Consider the following 17,476-nt stretch of genomic DNA (forward strand, 5'->3'; position numbering starts at 1 on the left):
TCCCATCTTTCCCCCTGTACAATCTCATGAGCACATGCTTGAAAGTGGTAATGGCGGCACTTGCATTGTCTCTGACACTTTAAGCCTAAACCCTAACCTGTTACTAAGTATTTTAAGTTCTTGTGGTGTTGCAGTGTAATAAATGCAGTTTCCTGTTGGGAGTCTTTGCTGCTTAGTGTTTGAATTCCAAGGTATGCCGCCATGGTCTGTGCTTGCTATCATGAGAATCTGGACTTAAATGTGCCCTATAAGATCATGGCAGGACTCTGGTTGGTGGTAGCCTTCCCGCCCTGTGAGTTGGCTATCAGCACCCATGGTGGCCTCAGACTGTGAGCAAGTTCTGTTCCCTAAAGGGCTGTTGCTTAGCATGTCAAACTTCCTTGTGTGTTTCTTTTTGCTATGTATGTTCTGAGTAACCTTTACTGGCCCTGGGCATTCCTGTGTCATGCTGTGCTCACATCCCCCCCCCCCCCCATTTCATGATCATATAGCTTTAAGATCTTGTGGTGGTACAGCTAAGTGTGGCTTTTTCTTTGGAGTCTATGCTGCTGAGCACTTAAAAAAAGGACACTACAATGCCTCACTCAATCCTGTAGACATCCTCCTAGCCACTACCCTGCCCCTGGATTTCCCTCCCCCCACCCCCTTCATTTTTTGACTCTATCACACCTCTGCCTGTGGATTAACAGTTATGTTTTGTTGGTCACTAGAGAGAGTAACTATTGATCACAGTTAAGGTGGTGCATGCCCTTGCAAATGGTGGCATTTCCTAGTTTGGTTTCCACTCTGTGAATGCCAGTTGTTTTGCATGGCCACTTCATGGTGTGCCAGCAGTAACCCCATGAGCCCCTCAGCCTATCCTAGTTTCCTAGTTCATTTCAGAGCTTTTGCCTGCTCTCATCTGCCAACCTCCCATGTCCCCCCCCCCCCCCCCAATCAGCATCAGCAGCCACATGAAAGCTTAGTAGCCCCATCCTCACTGCACTGTTCTGGGTGCACAACCTGCTCGTGGCTGACCTGGATTTTCATGGTATCATTAAAGGTGGGCAGCTGTGGCAAGGACCCTGGAGATTAACTATATGCGGTCGTGTGCCTGTGCAGCTTAGCATGGGAGCAAAATCCATTCTTTCTAGGTCTGAGTGACAGCTTCTACCGCTGTCCAGCATCTGAATTATGGCATCACTTTTCCCATTTTCACTCCAGCTTATCACGTGTGGTCAGCAGTGTCCATCTGTGGTCTGCCCACTGATGTATGTTATTTCTGTGTCCTGACCTCCTAAAGCCTTTTTCTCCAAAAATAGTGACCCTTCCACCCCCACCTTGGAGCACTGCCCTCATGCAAAGGCCCACATGTCCGATCCATCCCAGAGTCATGTTTCCGTTACACATGCTGGCTCATATCTCACACTATTGTTTGGGGAATCCATTACATGTTTTTTTGCACTCCCCCTGCCTCCTGTACAGTTCTCTGTGTTATGGCATTCCTGGCAAAGTGGGGGTCCCTAGTAAGACCGTTAAGGGATGTTAATCATGCACTACGGCACTTGAAGCCATGACTTTGACATCCAGTGCCAAGGGTATCTGAACCTTCCTGCATTGTACAGAGGCTACCTCTCTTGGTTCATTGTTCTTTGGTTTTGTGCCCATCACCGGGAGAATGTTTTTCGCCAATTTTTCCTCACCAGGTTCATCTCACAACTCATGCCCCTCAGTGCATCTGCTCCCTTCACCCACCCACCCAGTGCAATTTCATGTCACGTGAGGGTGTGTACCAGCGCTTTGTTTTTACCTTGTTACAGATCCCTTTCCTGGAATAAACATCAGATAATTGTGTGCATTTTGATTGAGTCAAGATGTGTCTGTGCCCTCTCAACCTTTGTTATCCCACATCTGCACCCAAAGCTTTGGGGAGCTAAGAGGCATCCTTTTTTCATAGTGCAATCTTCCTAGTTTCTCTGCCAGGGTGCCCTCCCAACGATTGTCTCTGCTATTCCTGCCATTACCAGCATCTGTGTCACCTCCACCTTTCATGTTTCCCTGTGTGCACATCATGGTATTTCCAGTTGAGCTCCTAAGCATTATTCTTCCCACCCCATGGACCTAGGCAGATGTGATCAGTGGCAGGAGTGTTGATGGCCTGTAACCCCCCCCCCCCCCAGGGTGGTGCCTCTTGCTTTGTGTGTGCTTTCAGGAGTGTTCCTTGTGACCAGCAGAAACCCCCCCCTCCCCCCCATTTTCGTCAGGGTGCTGATGCCATTCTGCTGGGTGTTTTATCCCAGATGTTGCTTTTGTCTGGCATCTTTGCCTGCCAGCTCATCATGTGTGCCAGAGCCCATCTCACTCACATCCAACCAACAACTCGCCAATGCACCCACCCACCTACCCACCCACCAATCCCCTTAAGGTTTGATGTGGTTCTCCCCCCTTCCTCCCAGTGGCCACCCAGTCACGCACAGTGTTGCCCTCCCCCACACCATGTTGCTTGGAGTCAATCTACAAAGAAAGCATTGACACTCACAGGGTGGTGGGGTCGGGGACAGGGGGCCATAAGAGCACCTGTGGAGCAAGGTGGTGTGAAGGGGTCATGGGAGTTACATGCAGGGGTGAGGTCAGTCTTTCATGGGCTGCACAGGGTGACTGGGGACTTTTGTGTCCATGGCTCATTTCCTGAGCTCCTGGGGAATGGCCATTACATGTGAACGTGGCACTATCCCTCCCTCCTTGTCCATTGCACCCACCAGCTAGGGCAGGGGTCTGCAACCTTTAAGACATAAAGAGCCACTTGGACCCGTTTCCGAAGGAAAAAAAAAACACCTGGGAGCCACAAAACCATTGCGACATTTAAAACAAATATAACACTGCATATATTGTTTCTTACCTTAATGCTATATACCGGATCGTGCAGTTAGCTGTCTATCTGAAGAAAAAAAGGACTTTTTCACTCAAGAATGTAAAATATATTTTTGCAAATTAATAGCTAATTAAAATATTTAATTTACCTGGTTAATGGGATTTTTGCTCCTGAACCTCAGTGCACAGGGTCTGCACATTAGGGCTGTAAGACATTACCTTCATTTTCACACAGGCTTGCAAGTTGTCATCTGTGAGGTGTGACCGATGTTTGTTTTTAATATAGTTCATGTTGGAGAAGACCTGCTCACATACATATGTGGAGCCGAAGATTGACAGGACTCCAAATGCATACTTTTTCATGTTTATATAAGTGTTGGGGATGGCATTCCATGTTTCGAATACAAGTTTGTCCTGTTTGGAAAGGTTTTCAATATCACTCCATTTATGATTCTGAGCCAGAATGGCCTTCTGACGGGCTACATCCTCAAGAGTAGCGGCCAAGCATTTGAACTTGGACACCCGTATATCTTTCTCGGCTATATCAGACAGTTCCATCTCAAGATCAGGTTGACTTACACCTGCAAATGCAGTCATATTCAATAGGAATGGATCGATCGCCAGGGGAGTGACAGGAAAGGGGATAATGTGGTCTTTTTCCTCTCTGAACTCACAGAATCGTTTCCCAAACGAACTTTGCATTGTGGTTATTGCAGACTTCAAATATTCCAAATTTATCGCATCATGACTTTGTTTGAACTCTCTCAAAGAGGGAAAGTGAGACAGTGTACCTCTGTAAATCTTTGACAAACACTGTCAACTTGTGCTCGGATGCCAAAACCTCCTCCAGCATGTGCAAGGCTGTGCCTCCTTTCCCCTGAAGGGTTGTATTTAGTGTGTTTAGATGTGCTGTCATGTCTACCATAAAATGTAATTTTTCCAGCCACTCTGGTTGTTCCAGCTCAGCAAAGGTGAGCTCTTTGCTGGCCAGGAAAGTGAAAGACCCCCAGAGAAAGACCCTCCCTCTGTCTCATGGACCGACGGCGACCCCAATCAACCGCAGGAGGCGTCACTTGATGCAAACAGCAAGAGGCTTTATTCCAGCGCGCTGGGGCTCAACTCGTAACTCACGCAGGAGCAGAGGAGTCGAGCCCCGAGCAGAAAATCTCACAAGTTTATAAAGGCAAAAACCACACATTGGGAGGGGTTACACACGGAGGGGAGAGGAGGAGAACAAAGGCTGTTAGGACATTCCAAAGGGGTCTGGACTCGTTGATAACAGGTTTTATGACAGTGCTTAAGCTTAGTCAACAGTCCCATCTGGTAATCTTGTATCCTGTTTTTCTTAACTGTTAGAGTCCTGTGTTGCTTTGTTAGCCCTTAGCTCGGGGCTGTTTCCTGGAACAGTCTTAAAGGTTATGTTCCCATCACTAGCTAGGGACCTTGGGGGTTGAGATAAAACAGACAAGTTTTAGACATTTTATTCTTTCATTCCCCCATTTGCTTTTTGGTAAGTTCTAATCTTGGAACTTCAGTCCTTATATACCCTTCTCCGGGGCTGTCTCCCTGGCGGAGGGACTGGTAGTGCTGCCTGAGCATTAGTACCTGCACAGCACTTATTCTCTCCCTGATGAAGGTGATTAGGCGATTCCTTGTCTAAGAGAAACGGGGGAAAGGCACAAGGAGTTATTCCATTGGTACAAGCCCACCAAGTTCCTTCAGGGGCAGCCAGCAGGGCTGCTTCTCCTCGAGATGGCTCCTCCGGTAGCAGGATGGTGGAGGCGCAGGGCGAGGCGTAAAAAGTGTCCTTCAAAGGGTAATTAGCAGGCATCAAGCACGTCCCTTGTCCTTGTAGATCCCCGAGAGCAAGTTTCGGGTTACAACCCCACTGGCAGTGACCCTTTGCAGCGTCCAAGGAGATGTTTCTTATGTCCTGTGGGGTATCTCCAAGAGAGATGTTAACAGCAATTCCTGAATAATAAGGGGGTTCAGGGTTGAGACATAACCAACAGTCATTTGTGAGGCTGGGGTGAGTCCTTGGACAGTGAACTTCTTTACCCACACTGAGTCTCCGGGCTGGAAGGGGTGTACAGGGTCCACGGTGGGCACTGGCAGTGTATCTGGAACAAGCTTACGGGTGGCTCTCTGGGTTAACTGCAGAGCCTATAAGGACTTGAGCAAGGGAATGGTTATGAATTCTAGCTTTTAGTTTCTCCTTGACCCCAGGAAGAATGGAGGGAGGTCTACCATGTATGATCTAAAAAAAGGGGGGGGGCATCCTAGTAGGGGGTACACCTGGCCCATAAGAGGGTGAAGGGCAGGGGGTTGGTCCAATTTTCACTGGTTTTTAGGATAAATTTAATTAAACTTTATATAGTTCTGCTCAGGCCTGTCCTAAGGCTTGAGCTATACTTTGAGATACCTTACTACAGAGGCTAGGCTGTTATCTGATTCTATGATTACTGGCAGCTCGAATCTAGGTATAATCTCCTGGAGTAATTTCTTGACTACTACAGAGGCAGTTTCTCTCCTATGCTTCAACCTAATCTGAGAAGATGTCTATAAAAACTAGCATGTACTTGTACCTTAATGCTGGTGGCTTAATCTCTGTGAAACCCACCTTCTAATGCTTTCCTAGGGAATTTTCCTGGGGCCCGAATTCCCAGGGGGTCCCTCTATTCTTGCTTAGCATTTACCTGTACACAGACAGTACTTCTAGTGACTATGCTTTTACCTTACTTAAGCTTCATAGTATCTGTCTCACAGAAGTTCAGAAGTCTTGGTGACACCTAAGTGGGTAACCTGGTGTAACTGGGCAACTAACGTCTGACCTAGAGCCTCGGGTACCAGAAGTCTGTCATCCGGTAGGGCCCACCACCATCTGGTCCTTTGATAGCTTACTTCTGTTCAACCAATTCCTCCTCTTGTTTGGTTTAGGTTGGGGTCTTGCAGACTTGTAAAGGCCCTACTGGTCTTTGGGCATCTTCCTTAGCAGTTTGGTCTGCGGCTCTATTTCTTCTGCCTTCAATTGTCTCCCCTTTCTGATGTCCTTTGCAGTGCACTATTGCAACTGCTTTCAGGAGTCAGATGGACTCAAATAAGCTAAAATCTCTGAAATTGGTAATCCTCTTTCCTGGGGGATGGCACTGTGTCCCCATTGAAGGGCCTGGATTAAGGCCAAAAGTTCAGGAACTGTGTTCAAATGGTATGGTCTAGGGTGACTACTGCTGCCCCTGTATATCAGATCCCATCCCGACCATAACTGTTCCCATCCGTGAACAGTACTTTGCCTGGTGATGACGGCAGGACATCTGTCAGTACTATGTCTGTTACCTCTATGCCATCATGAATGGGTTCCTCTGGATCATCTGGAAGCAGGCTGGCAGGGTTGATGGCCAGTGTCTTATGGAACCGGACGCATGGCTGGTCCAGGAGAAGAGCTTGGCACTGGGTGATTCTGGTGTTTGACATCCATCTCTCTGGAGCACCAGAAGGAGGGTCTCAATGGCATGGGGTGTTGTCAGGGCTAGCTCCTGGCCCAGAGCCTGCTCATCTGTCTCCTTCACCAGCAATGCCGCGGTGGCCGCTGCCTAGAGGCACACTGGCTACCCTGCTGCCACAGGGTCTAGCCTCTTAGACAGATAGGCAATAGGTCTCTTCCAGGGACCTAAAGTCTGAGTGAGAACACCTTTGGCAATGTTTCTTACCTCACTCATGTAGAGGTGGAAGGGCTTCGTGACATCTGGCAAGGCTAGGGCAGGTGCTGAGACGAGAGCCTTCTTTAGCTCCTCAAAGGCCCATTGTTCTACTTCAGTCCAGTTCAGCGGCTGCGTTCCTCCAGTACATGTTCCTTCTTAGGTCTACAGTCCCTCTTGATGTCCAAGGAAAACAGTCAGTTTCTCTGGTGGCTCCCTGGAATGATATCTTCTTAGAGGTCCCATCAGCTCTGTCAAGACTGATTAAACTGCCCAGTGCTCACCAGGAAATTAATAGCTTTGCCTCTCACTTGTAAGGTTACCCTTGGGAGCTTAATTGAAAGGAGCCCTGGTCCTGTCAGTCTTCTTCCTTGAGGTTAAAACTCTTGGAATCTAAGGCTCCCTTTCTTTCAGATAGTCTCTGTCTTTTCTGGCCTCACCTTCTGTCTCTCTCCCTCTCTCCCTGTTTCTCTTTCTCATCACATGCACAACTTTTATAAAAATTTGTATTATTTTATAGTAGCTTTTAAACCTTCTTTCTTTGTTTTTCAAAAATCTATAATCATATCTCAAATCTTCCATTATTTTAGAATATTTAGGGAAGGCAGAGGGAAGAGAGAGCAGTTCTAGCACTCTGCTCCCAGGCCTCCAGCCACTTGAAATTTAAATTGCCACATTTTTCCTACAGATACAGACTTATCTGCATTTCTAAGACACCTCTACTCCCCCCTGCAGAACCTCGGTGAAAATTGTCCAAGCAGTCGCGGGGGTGTTAAATCATGTTTTCACATTGTTTTAACACAATTCTAAATAAATTATAAACCTTTGTGATGAAGTCTACTTAAATCTATAAAGTAGACATATGACTGAAACTGTTGGACCCCCCGAAGGAGACCCCTGCCCTGACCCAGGATCAGAGACGACCCAGTCAAACGCAAGAGACGGCACTTGATGCAAACAGCAAGAGGATTTATTCCAGCACGCTGGGACCTGACCTGTTACTCACGCAGGAGCAGCCAAGTCAAGTCCCGAGCAGAACTTCTTACAGGCTTATAAAGGCAAAAACCGCAAAGTTAGAACAAAGGACAAGGGGAGGGGGTCTTCCAGAAAGAGGGACAGGAATTCCTTGAGGGGAGGATAGACATTATCACAAGGAACAGGGTGGAACTGCCGCAGGATGTTGATAATACATCCAGTTTACTACCTCTAGGGGCTGAGTCTGGTGGTCTGGTGCTGTGTGGCTCATATCCTGTGTTTCCTGGGGCAGTTCTAAAGGTCACATTCCCAAGGGAAGTCTGGGCTAGCAGGGGAATTTTTCTATATTATTTCTTTTAGCCTCTACATTCCCCTCTTTTTCTTTTTGGTAAGTTCTAATCATGGAACTTCAGTCTTTATATACCCTTCTCCAAAGCTGTCTTCCTGACGAAGAGACTGATAGTGCTGTCTGAGCATTAGCACTTGTACAGTACTTATTCTCTCCCTGATGATGGTGATTAGGCGATTCCTTGTCTAAGAGAAACGGGGGAAAGGCACAAGGAGTTATTCCATTGGTACAAGCCCACCAAGTTCCTTCAGGGGCAGCCAGCAGGGCTGCTTCTCCTCGAGATGGCTCCTCCCGTAGCAGGATGGTGGGATGGTGGAGGCGCAGGATGAGGCGTAAAAAGAATCCTTCAAAGGGTAATTAGCAGGCATCAAGCATGTCCCTTGTCCTTGTAGATCCCCGAGAGTAATTTTTGGGTTACGACCCCACTGGCAGTGACCCTTCGCAGCGTCCAAGGAGATGTTTCTTATGTCCTGTGGGGTATCTCCAAGAGAGATGTTAACAGCAATTCCTGAATAATAAAGGGGTTCAGGGTTGAGACATAACCAACAGTCATTTGTGAGGCTGGGGTGAGTCCTTGGACAGTGAACTTCTTTACCCACACTGAGTCTCCGGGCTGGAAGGGGTGTACAGGGTCCACGGTGGGCACTGGCAGTGTATCTGGAACAAGCTTACGGGTGGCTCTCTGGGTTAACTGCAGAGCCTATAAGGACTCGAGCAAGGGAATGGTTATGAATTGTAGCTTTCAGTTTCTCCCTGACCCCAGGAAGAATGGAGGGAGGTCTACCATACACGATCTCAAAAAGAGGGGGGGGGGGGGGACACCTCTCCCGTTAGAGCGTACACCTGGCCCATAAGAGGGTGAAGGGCAGGGGGTTGGTCCAATTTTCACCAGTTTTTAGGACAAATTTAATTAAATTTTTTAGAGTTCCACTCATGCCTGTCCTAAGGCTTGAGCTATACTTTGAGATACCTTGCTACAAAGGCTGGGCTGTTATCTGATCTTATGACTACTGGCAGCTCGACTCTAGGTATAATCTCCTGGAGTAATTTCTTGACTACTACAGAGGCAGTTTCTCTCCTATGCTTCAACCTAATCTGAGAAGGTGTCTATAAAAACTAGCATATACTTGTACTTTAATGCTGGTGGCTTAATCTCTATGAAACCCACCTTCAAATGCTCTCCTAGGGAATTTCTCTGGGGCCTGAATTTCCAGGGGTCCCTCTATTCTTGCTTAGCATTTACCTGTACACAGACAGTACTTCTAGTGACTATGCTTTTACCTTACTTAAGCTTTGTAGTATCTGCCTCACAGAAGTTCAGAAGTCTTGCTGATGCCTAAGTGGGTAACCTGGCGTAATTGGGCAACTAACGTCCGACCTAGAGCCTCTGGGACCAACAGTCTGCCATCTGGTCCTTTAATGACTTGCTTCTGTTCAGCCAATTCTTCCTCTTGTTTGTTGGAGGTTGGGGTCCGGAAGACTTGTAAAGGCCCTACTGGTCTTTGGGCATCTTCCTTAGCAGTTTGTTCTGCGGCTCTATTTCCTCTGGTTTCAATTGTCTCCCCTTTCTGATATCCTTTGCAGTTCACTATTGCAACTGCTTTCAGTAGTCAGATGGACTCAAATAAGCTAAAATCTCTTCCTTATTTTTAATGTTCTTCCTGGCTGAAGTTGGTAATCCTCTTTCCTGGGGGACGGCACTGTGTCCCCATAGAAGGGCCTGGATTAAGGCCAAAAGTTCAGGAACTGTGCCCAAATGGTGTGGTCCAGGGTGACTACTGCTGCCCCTGTATATCAGATCCAATCCCGAACGTAACTGCTCCCATCTGTGAACAGTACCTTGTCTGGTGATGATGGCAGGACATCTGTCAGTACTGTGTCTGTTACCTCTATGCCATCATGAATGGGTTCCTCTGGATCATCTGGAAGCAGGCTGGCAGGGTTGATGGCCAGTGTCTTATGGAATCGGACGCATGGCTGGTCCAGGAGAAGAGCGTGGCACTGGGTGATATTTGACATCTATCTCTCTGGAGCTCCTCAAAGGAGGGCCTCAATGGCATGGGGTGTTGTCAGGGCTAGCTCCTGGCCCAGAGTCTGCTTATCTGCCCCCTTCATCAGCAATGTAATGGTGGCCGCTGCTCAGAGGCACGCTGGCCACTCTGCTGCCACAGAGTCTAGTCTCTTAGACAGATAGGCAATAGGTCTCTTCCAGGAACCTAGAGACTGAGTGAGAATCCCTTTGGCAAGGCCCCTTACCTCACTCATATAAAGGTGGAAAGGCTTCATAACATCTGGCAAGGCTAGGGCAGGTGCTGAGATGAGAGCCTTCTTTTGTTCCTCAAAGGCCTGTTCTACTTCAGTCCAGTTTAGCAGCTGTGTTCCTCCTGTATGTGTTCCTTCTTAGGTCTACAGTCCTTGATGTCCAAGGAAAACAGTCAGTTTGTCTGGTGGCTCCCTGGACTGATATCTTCCTAGAGGTCCCATCTGCTCTGTCAAGACTGAATAAACTGCCCAGTGCTCACCAGGAAATTAATAGCTTTGCCTCTCACTTGTAAGGTTACCCTTGGGAGCTTAATTGAAAGGAGCCCTGGTCCTGTCAGTATTCTTCCTTGAGGTTAAAACCCTTGGAATCTAAGTCTCCCTTTCTTTCAGATAGTCTCTGTCTCTCTGGCCTCACCTTCTTTCTCTCTCCCTCTCTAATCTCTGTCCTTTCCTGTTATTTAGAAAAGGCAGAGGGAAGAGGGAGCATGTCTAGCACTCTGTTCCCAGTAGCCGCTTGAATTTTAAACTGCCACATTCTTCCTACAGATAAAGATCTCAGATTCTGATAAGACTGTAAAGGGGAACAGGAGAATTTTAACTGTGCCTTTAAGTCCCCTAATAGAACACAGTGAAAAGTGTCCAAGCAGTCACGGGGGGTTAAACCATGTTTTCACATTGTTTTAACACAATTCTAAATAAATTATAAACCTTTGTGATGAAGTCTACTTAAATCTATAAAGTAGACACACATGACTGAAACCAAAAATGATTCCCAAACAAAATACAAGATGCAGGTACAAGCCCAAATTCAAGCTTACAATGCAATTAGAAATGATAACAATGGCATATGAGAAAAGCAAAACAAAACAAATTAATATGGCTATCACTTTTTCTACATTAAGAGAAAAATATATGACTTGGCCTACTTCTTCACAAGAGGCACACTATAAATTCCCAACAAATTTACTTAGGTCTGTATGAAACAATCTGGATAGGACTCAAGCATCATATAGATTCCTCATCTGACAAATGAAAATAAATCAATCCTTGAGATCTTTGATCATTACTGCTTATTCTTAACACATGTAATACAGTTTAGCCTGCTATATTCTAGGCATTTAGTTACTGCAATTAACTTTTTCTAATTTAATTTATACTTAAGTAGCTATGACTCTGCTTAGCTGATATCAATGACAAAAACTAAACATTGTAAGCAAGGCCATGGAATTACCTGCCACTCCCTGCAGATCACATTAGCATTCAAATGCAAATGAACACATTCTTTAGCTGAAGACTCCCAGCCATTCATGTATCTGCTGTTTCCAGCTATTCAAAACAACCCCTGGAGGGAATGAGGCAGGGAGCACGTGGGTCCAAGGGGTCCCAGGTGTAGAAAGCGGTGCTTCCACCAGGGCTTTTTCATCTGGCAGTCCGTCCTTGCCTCTTGCTAGCAAAGGTGCCATGGGGGAACCGGTGACCCCTACACTACAATCAGACCCCCTGACCTTTTTGACAAGCTCTTACTGATTTAAAAATTATAACTTAAGAGTTGACACACACACAAGGACCAAGTGGCCCACAAAACATTTTCCTTTTCTTTTAAAGATTTTACAATGTACTGTAATCATTAATTACATTAAACTTAAATGGCCACTTGAAACAAACAGTTCTGAGACCGTTCCTCCACCACTGATCAAGACTGGGTAGTGGCAGAAATAAGATTCATTTAGTTTTATGAGCTCGTTGGACAGACTTGGCAACTTTGCCAGCTCAAGCTTCCTTCTTGTAAATAGTTAACTTTAGAATTTGGTCTCTGCTTTTATTTATTTATTTTTTTTGTACCACAATTGTTACAATTTCATACCTTCAAATCAATAAACATAGACATAAATATTGTTAGGTGGGCTGATACCCCTCTGATAGAGAGCAAAGCACCCCTGGGAAAAAGGAATCCCAGTGGCCACTCGGGGCGGTTTGCTAGCCATCAGAGCACTCAGCTTTAAACAAATTAAAGGTTTCTTTCTTTTCTCTCTGCTCGCCTGTGGCCGGCCGAGTAAGACGGACCTGGGAGGTCTCTTTCCCAATTTTCCCTTGTCAAGGAGACAACCACACTCCTTCAGCCATTTGGGGTTATCATAAAGATCATCAATCCAGATATCAATGTATGGAATTTGGTCCGGATGCCCAGGGCTCCTATAGACTATCCGCCGGACTCCCGTGCAGGGCCCCATGTCTAGGTCCCTCTTGAAGGCCAATCAACCCCAAATGTCGGCCACTCCAATTCACAGTCTCCGGAGAGTGAAGGCATCTACAGAAACACCATAGCCTTCACCTCGTTTTTAAGTCCGGAAAATTTTTAACCATGCATTCAAGGGGACTTAGGTGACTCTCCTTTGAGTTTCCTTACCCCATTTTTTTCTTTCTTCCCAATTTATAAACAGTTAGGCAACAAATAATTCCAAAACAAATCCAAAAGAGTAAAAACAAAAATACTTTTACCAATTCCCACACACTCAATTGCGGCTGCACTCTCTCAACACTCACAACAACACTCATTCAGACCAGAACAACACTCACTCAGACCAGAACCAGGGAGTCTCCAGACTCCAAACCCCGACAGAACCAGGGAGTCTCCACTTGAATCTCTTCCACAAACACACGATTGGGGCAGACGGTCGCGGCTGCCTCACTGTCTCAGTAACCAAACCTATCTGATCTTCCCCGGGACTCGAACCCGACACCTGATCGCCGGGACTCGAACCCGACACCTGATTGCCGGGATTCGAACCCGACACCTGATAGGAGACCGCCAGGCGCCCCTGGCTCTCCTGCACCCTTGGGGCGTCCCCCAGGATTGCAGCCTGTGGCCCTCCCGGCACGTCTACCGACCACTGTCCGGCCACTCTCACGAGTCGCCGAACGGCTGCCAAACCGAAAGTGCGCGCCCAGAACCTGAACAGAAGCTTTCACAGACAATGAACACAACACGACACAGAACAAGACAGACGAACTTGGGGTACCCTTTTCTTACCTCCAAGGTTGGCTCCGCGGTTGAGGGGTGGCCGCCAATCCCGGACGAGCCCCCAAAATGTTGGATCCCCCGAAGGAGACCCCTGCCCTGACCCAGGATCAGCGACGACCCAGTCAAATGCAAGAGACGGCACTTGATGCAAACAGCAAGAGGATTTATTCCAGTGCTCTGGGACCTGACCTGTTACTCACGCAGGAGCAGCCAAGTCAAGTCCCGAGCAGAACTTCTTACAGGCTTATAAAGGCAAAAACCACAAAGTTAGAACAAAGGACAAGGGGAGGGGGTCTTCCAGAAAGAGGGACAGGAATTCCTTGAGGGGAGGATAGACATTATCACAAGGAACAGGGTGGAACCGCCGCAGGATGTTGATAATACATCCAGTTTACTATCTCTAGGGGCTGAGTCTGGTGGTCTGGTGCTGTGTTGATATACCTCTAGGGGCTGAGTCTGGTGGTCTGGTGTTGTGTGGCTCATACCCTGTTTTTCCTGGGGCAGTTCTAAAGGTCACATTCTCACGGGAAGTCTGGGCTAGCAGGGGAATTTTTCTATATTATTTCTTTCAGCCTCTACATGTGCAGCTAAACTTAAAGGAGTTAGCTCAAGGATTCACATTTCTCATTTAAAAAGGCACCTGTCTGTGAATGGACGTCTACTCCCATCTCTGACACCCATCTCCGTCTGCAGTGGAGATTAAAGACTTTTTAAGGACAAGAAACAGCTGAGAACTTTCAAGGAGGAGAAGTCACCGAACACAGAACATCTATCCCAAGATGACGTCAACAAGGCCTGTATGCTCACAAACTGATATTGCTTGCTTTTATATCATCTGATTGTTATTGATTGAATGTACACAAAATGATTTCATGTCCTTATTATCCTTATAGTTTCCTAGTGGAAACAATATCTACCTCCCCAGACCTCCTCCCTTATTAGATATGAAAAATTTAATTTGGATACTTGCTAATCTTTCCCACCTAGTACACAATGGTGTTCTGATTATCAGGTATGATAGTGAAATTAATGCTTTGTTAGCCACACATTGGTCTTCTACCATCAATATAAGCTTTGGTTGTTGTTGTTTTCTGGCTCTATTATAAAGGACCTACCTTAGGCAAATACCTCCAAGAATATTTCCCTGGAAATTCCACTGGTAGAATTGTATATGGATTTAATCCAGATGAATATTGTATGGTTATAGAGATAAATGATGAATAGCTAAGAAAAAAACCCAAAACTGAATATGATGGCAAAAGCCTTGTAGCAGCCTGTCCTATCTGCCATAGCATATTATATTCTTGGTCTCACCAGCCATGCTCTTATGATTGGATGTCTGTAAAACAAGAAAGAAATCAATGGGTTCCCATTTCAGAAATTATTGACATCACTTGGTGGGTAGATATGTTTATAATTACCCTACCATCCTTGTGTCCTGGACTCTTTAGGAGCCCTATGGAATACCCAAACTTTAGCTCATTTGGGAGTCACCTCCACCCATTTAGCTATAGCATGGGAAACTCAACATTTTTGGGTCCACTCAGTATACTCTAATTGCTCCCACACAATAGCTACCCAATGGCAACAACATTTCTGGTTGATCCAACAACATTGGTCTCCCTAAAAGAAGTGTTAATGAAAAAAACAACATTGAAACCTGTAAAGAATTTTTTTTATGAGTTTATTTGAGCCAAAACTGTCAACATATGCCAGGAAGCAGAACCTCAAGGGATTGAGATAATGCTCCGAAGAATGGCGGGTTACATTTCTCTATTTATACACTGAAATAAAAGGATGCACATAGGTGGGTTACATGAAATTCATTGGTGATGGAGTAAGGAGGCGGGAGAAAGCAAAGCGGTGGGAAACTCCTGGGATTGGATAAAAAGTAAAATGATGGAGGTGTACTCAGGTGAGTGCAGGAACAATTAACATGATAAAGAAGGAATTTGAGGCATCTGTCCTGGCGCCCACCACATTTTGTTGTTCCCCAGGGGCTCCGGAAAAAGGGACAGATGCCTCAAATTCCTCAAATTCCTTCCAGACATCTCACAGATATGTTATCTTAGAGGCAAAAAGGCAAACGGGCTCAGTAAAAAGATCCAAGTTGATCTTTGTCTGGGAAAATATCTGTGAAATGACTACCAACTATAACCTGTTAGATATTTAATTTTCAAACCATCTTATGTGGTTATCCTAGGTCTCTGGGTTTGCAAGACTGCCATGCAGGCCTTCCCTGAGCTTTTCAGGTCAGCATGTGGCTCTTTTCTTTAATGATCAATTTACAAGCAGACATTGTATCTAAGAAAAATAGCAGAATATTCCAAAGAGCAGTTTTTAACACAATAGGGGTTTTCCTTCTCATATATGGTGCTCTGGCCTAAGTGCTATTACGCAAGTGTTGTGTTGTTGTGAGCAGTGAGTTGAGCCACAGATCCTGGTGAGGATGCTGTGAGGTGAGATTGTTTGGTGAGCAGGCGGAGGCCTTTTTGAGACCTGAGACAATGTAATGTGTTGTGTCGAGTTTTTATTTTTAGCCGAATCCGGTTTGTCTCAATGGATAGAACGTCAGCTTGGGTACTGAAAGGTCCCGGGTTATTGTTAAGTGTTGTCTATGTCCTTTGTACTGTTATTGGCCAGGCATTGCCGTATTGTAGGCAGTGGAAGCATTTTTGATGTTTGACTGAGAAGGAAAACTGCTTTTTTTTTTTTTTAAAAAAAACACTTTTTTTAAAATTAAATTTTCTTATGTTTTTCTTAGATAAAATGTTGCTTTCTAGTTTGCTTTATCCTGTTTGAAGAATGATGAAAATAAACTTAGCTGTATTGTTGGACCCCCCGAAGGAGACCCCTGCCCTGACCCAGGATCAGCGACGACCCAGTCAAACGCAAGAGACGGCACTTGATGCAAACAGCAAGAGGATTTATTCCAGCGCGCTGGGACCTGACCTGTTACTCACGCAGGAGCAGCCAAGTCAAGTCCCGAGCAGAACTTCTTACAGGCTTATAAAGGCAAAAACCGCAAAGTTAGAACAAAGGACAAGGGGAGGGGGTCTTCCAGAAAGAGGGACAGGAATTCCTTGAGGGGAGGATAGACATTATCACAAGGAACAGGGTGGAACCGCCGCAGGATGTTGATAATACATCCAGTTTACTATCTCTAGGGGCTGAGTCTGGTGGTCTGGTGCTGTGTGGCTCATACCCTGTTTTTCCTGGGGCAGTTCTAAAGGTCACATCCTCACGGGAAGTCTGGGCTAGCAGGGGAATTTTTTTATATTATTTTTTATAGGCCGGAGACAAGATATGCCCATAATCTTAATGCCATGCTAGGTGCATGTTTTAATTGGATAGAATTGTATTGTTTTCAAGGCCAGTATAGAGATAACCTCTAAATGCACACAGGGCTGGCTCTTTAATAAAAAGGGAAGCTCTGCTTGTAGCTTTGGTTATAATTTCAAATCATTTTATCTAAGCCCATCACGCGATGACTAAAGTAATTCTCTTCAAACTCTCCTTCTGCATTGTTTGATTGTTCTGGAACTCTGTAACAGACAGTTATGTGTCTGAGAAGTCTGGTGTTGTGTTAAAATGTTTATTTTTAATTGCATTTGTAATTGTCGATGTCTTTTATTGTCTGTTCAGGAAATGAGTCCCTTAGGTTTTTATGCCTGTGGACTGTGTTGTCCAGTTTCTGTGGTTTTTTGTTGAGCATGATTCAGTAGCTTGGAAAGCAGCAGAAAGGGCCCATTTTTTGGCAGGGCAGGGCAGTCAGTCTATTGTTTCCAGAAGTGTCTGTGTGGAGGGTGTTACTGATATGCAAGCGCTGTGTTTCTTTCAGGCAATCAGGAAAGGGAGTACCCAATGGGCCATTGTGAAGAAAGTGGGGTGGAGGTTTAATGCAAAAGGGCTGTGCTGTTGAAAAGGCTGGAAGTTGTTTATATTTGCATGATATTGGGTCGTTTGAAACGGGGAGGAAGTATCCGGCTAGGCTTTGTGGGTGTGGATCAAGCCGTCTGTCCAGTGGGCCCTCCTTTACTTCTTTGTAGGTGTGTGTGGCCAGTGTTTAGTATTGGGTTGTGTTGTTGGTCGTGAAGGAGCATGGAGGACGCTTTGCGGTGTGTGCGTGAGCTGTGAGCGTAGGCAGGTGTAGGAGGAGCCAAGCAAGGTGTGAGTGTTTTTTGCTGATTTTGGATGGAAGGAATGCCAAGGTTGAGTGGTGTGGTCTGAGGACAGGTGGCTTGTGGTTGCCATATGTATGGAAGGGCATCTTGTATGGCACGTTGTTGTTGTGACGTCCCTGTGTTTTATTGATGTTGTTAC

The 17,476-nt window shown here is 45.9% G+C and overlaps 1 long non-coding RNA gene across 1 annotated transcript in view; it reads left to right on the plus strand.

Annotated features, from left to right (window-relative positions):
* LOC311610419 overlaps window positions 1–16,664 on the plus strand; it is a 42,599-nt gene extending 25,935 nt beyond the window's left edge. The window contains exons 2-3 of the long non-coding RNA XR_014792959.1: window positions 13,790–13,950; window positions 15,918–16,664. This is a non-coding gene — a long non-coding RNA (uncharacterized lncRNA). The remainder of the gene's footprint in view (window positions 1–13,789; window positions 13,951–15,917) is intronic.
* The last annotated feature ends 812 nt before the right edge of the window (window positions 16,665–17,476 follow it).

The sequence above is a fragment of the Pipistrellus hanaki genome (assembly GCF_964339955.1).
Source record: "Pipistrellus hanaki genome assembly, chromosome: 1".
Classification (NCBI taxonomy): Eukaryota; Metazoa; Chordata; class Mammalia; order Chiroptera; family Vespertilionidae; genus Pipistrellus; species Pipistrellus hanaki.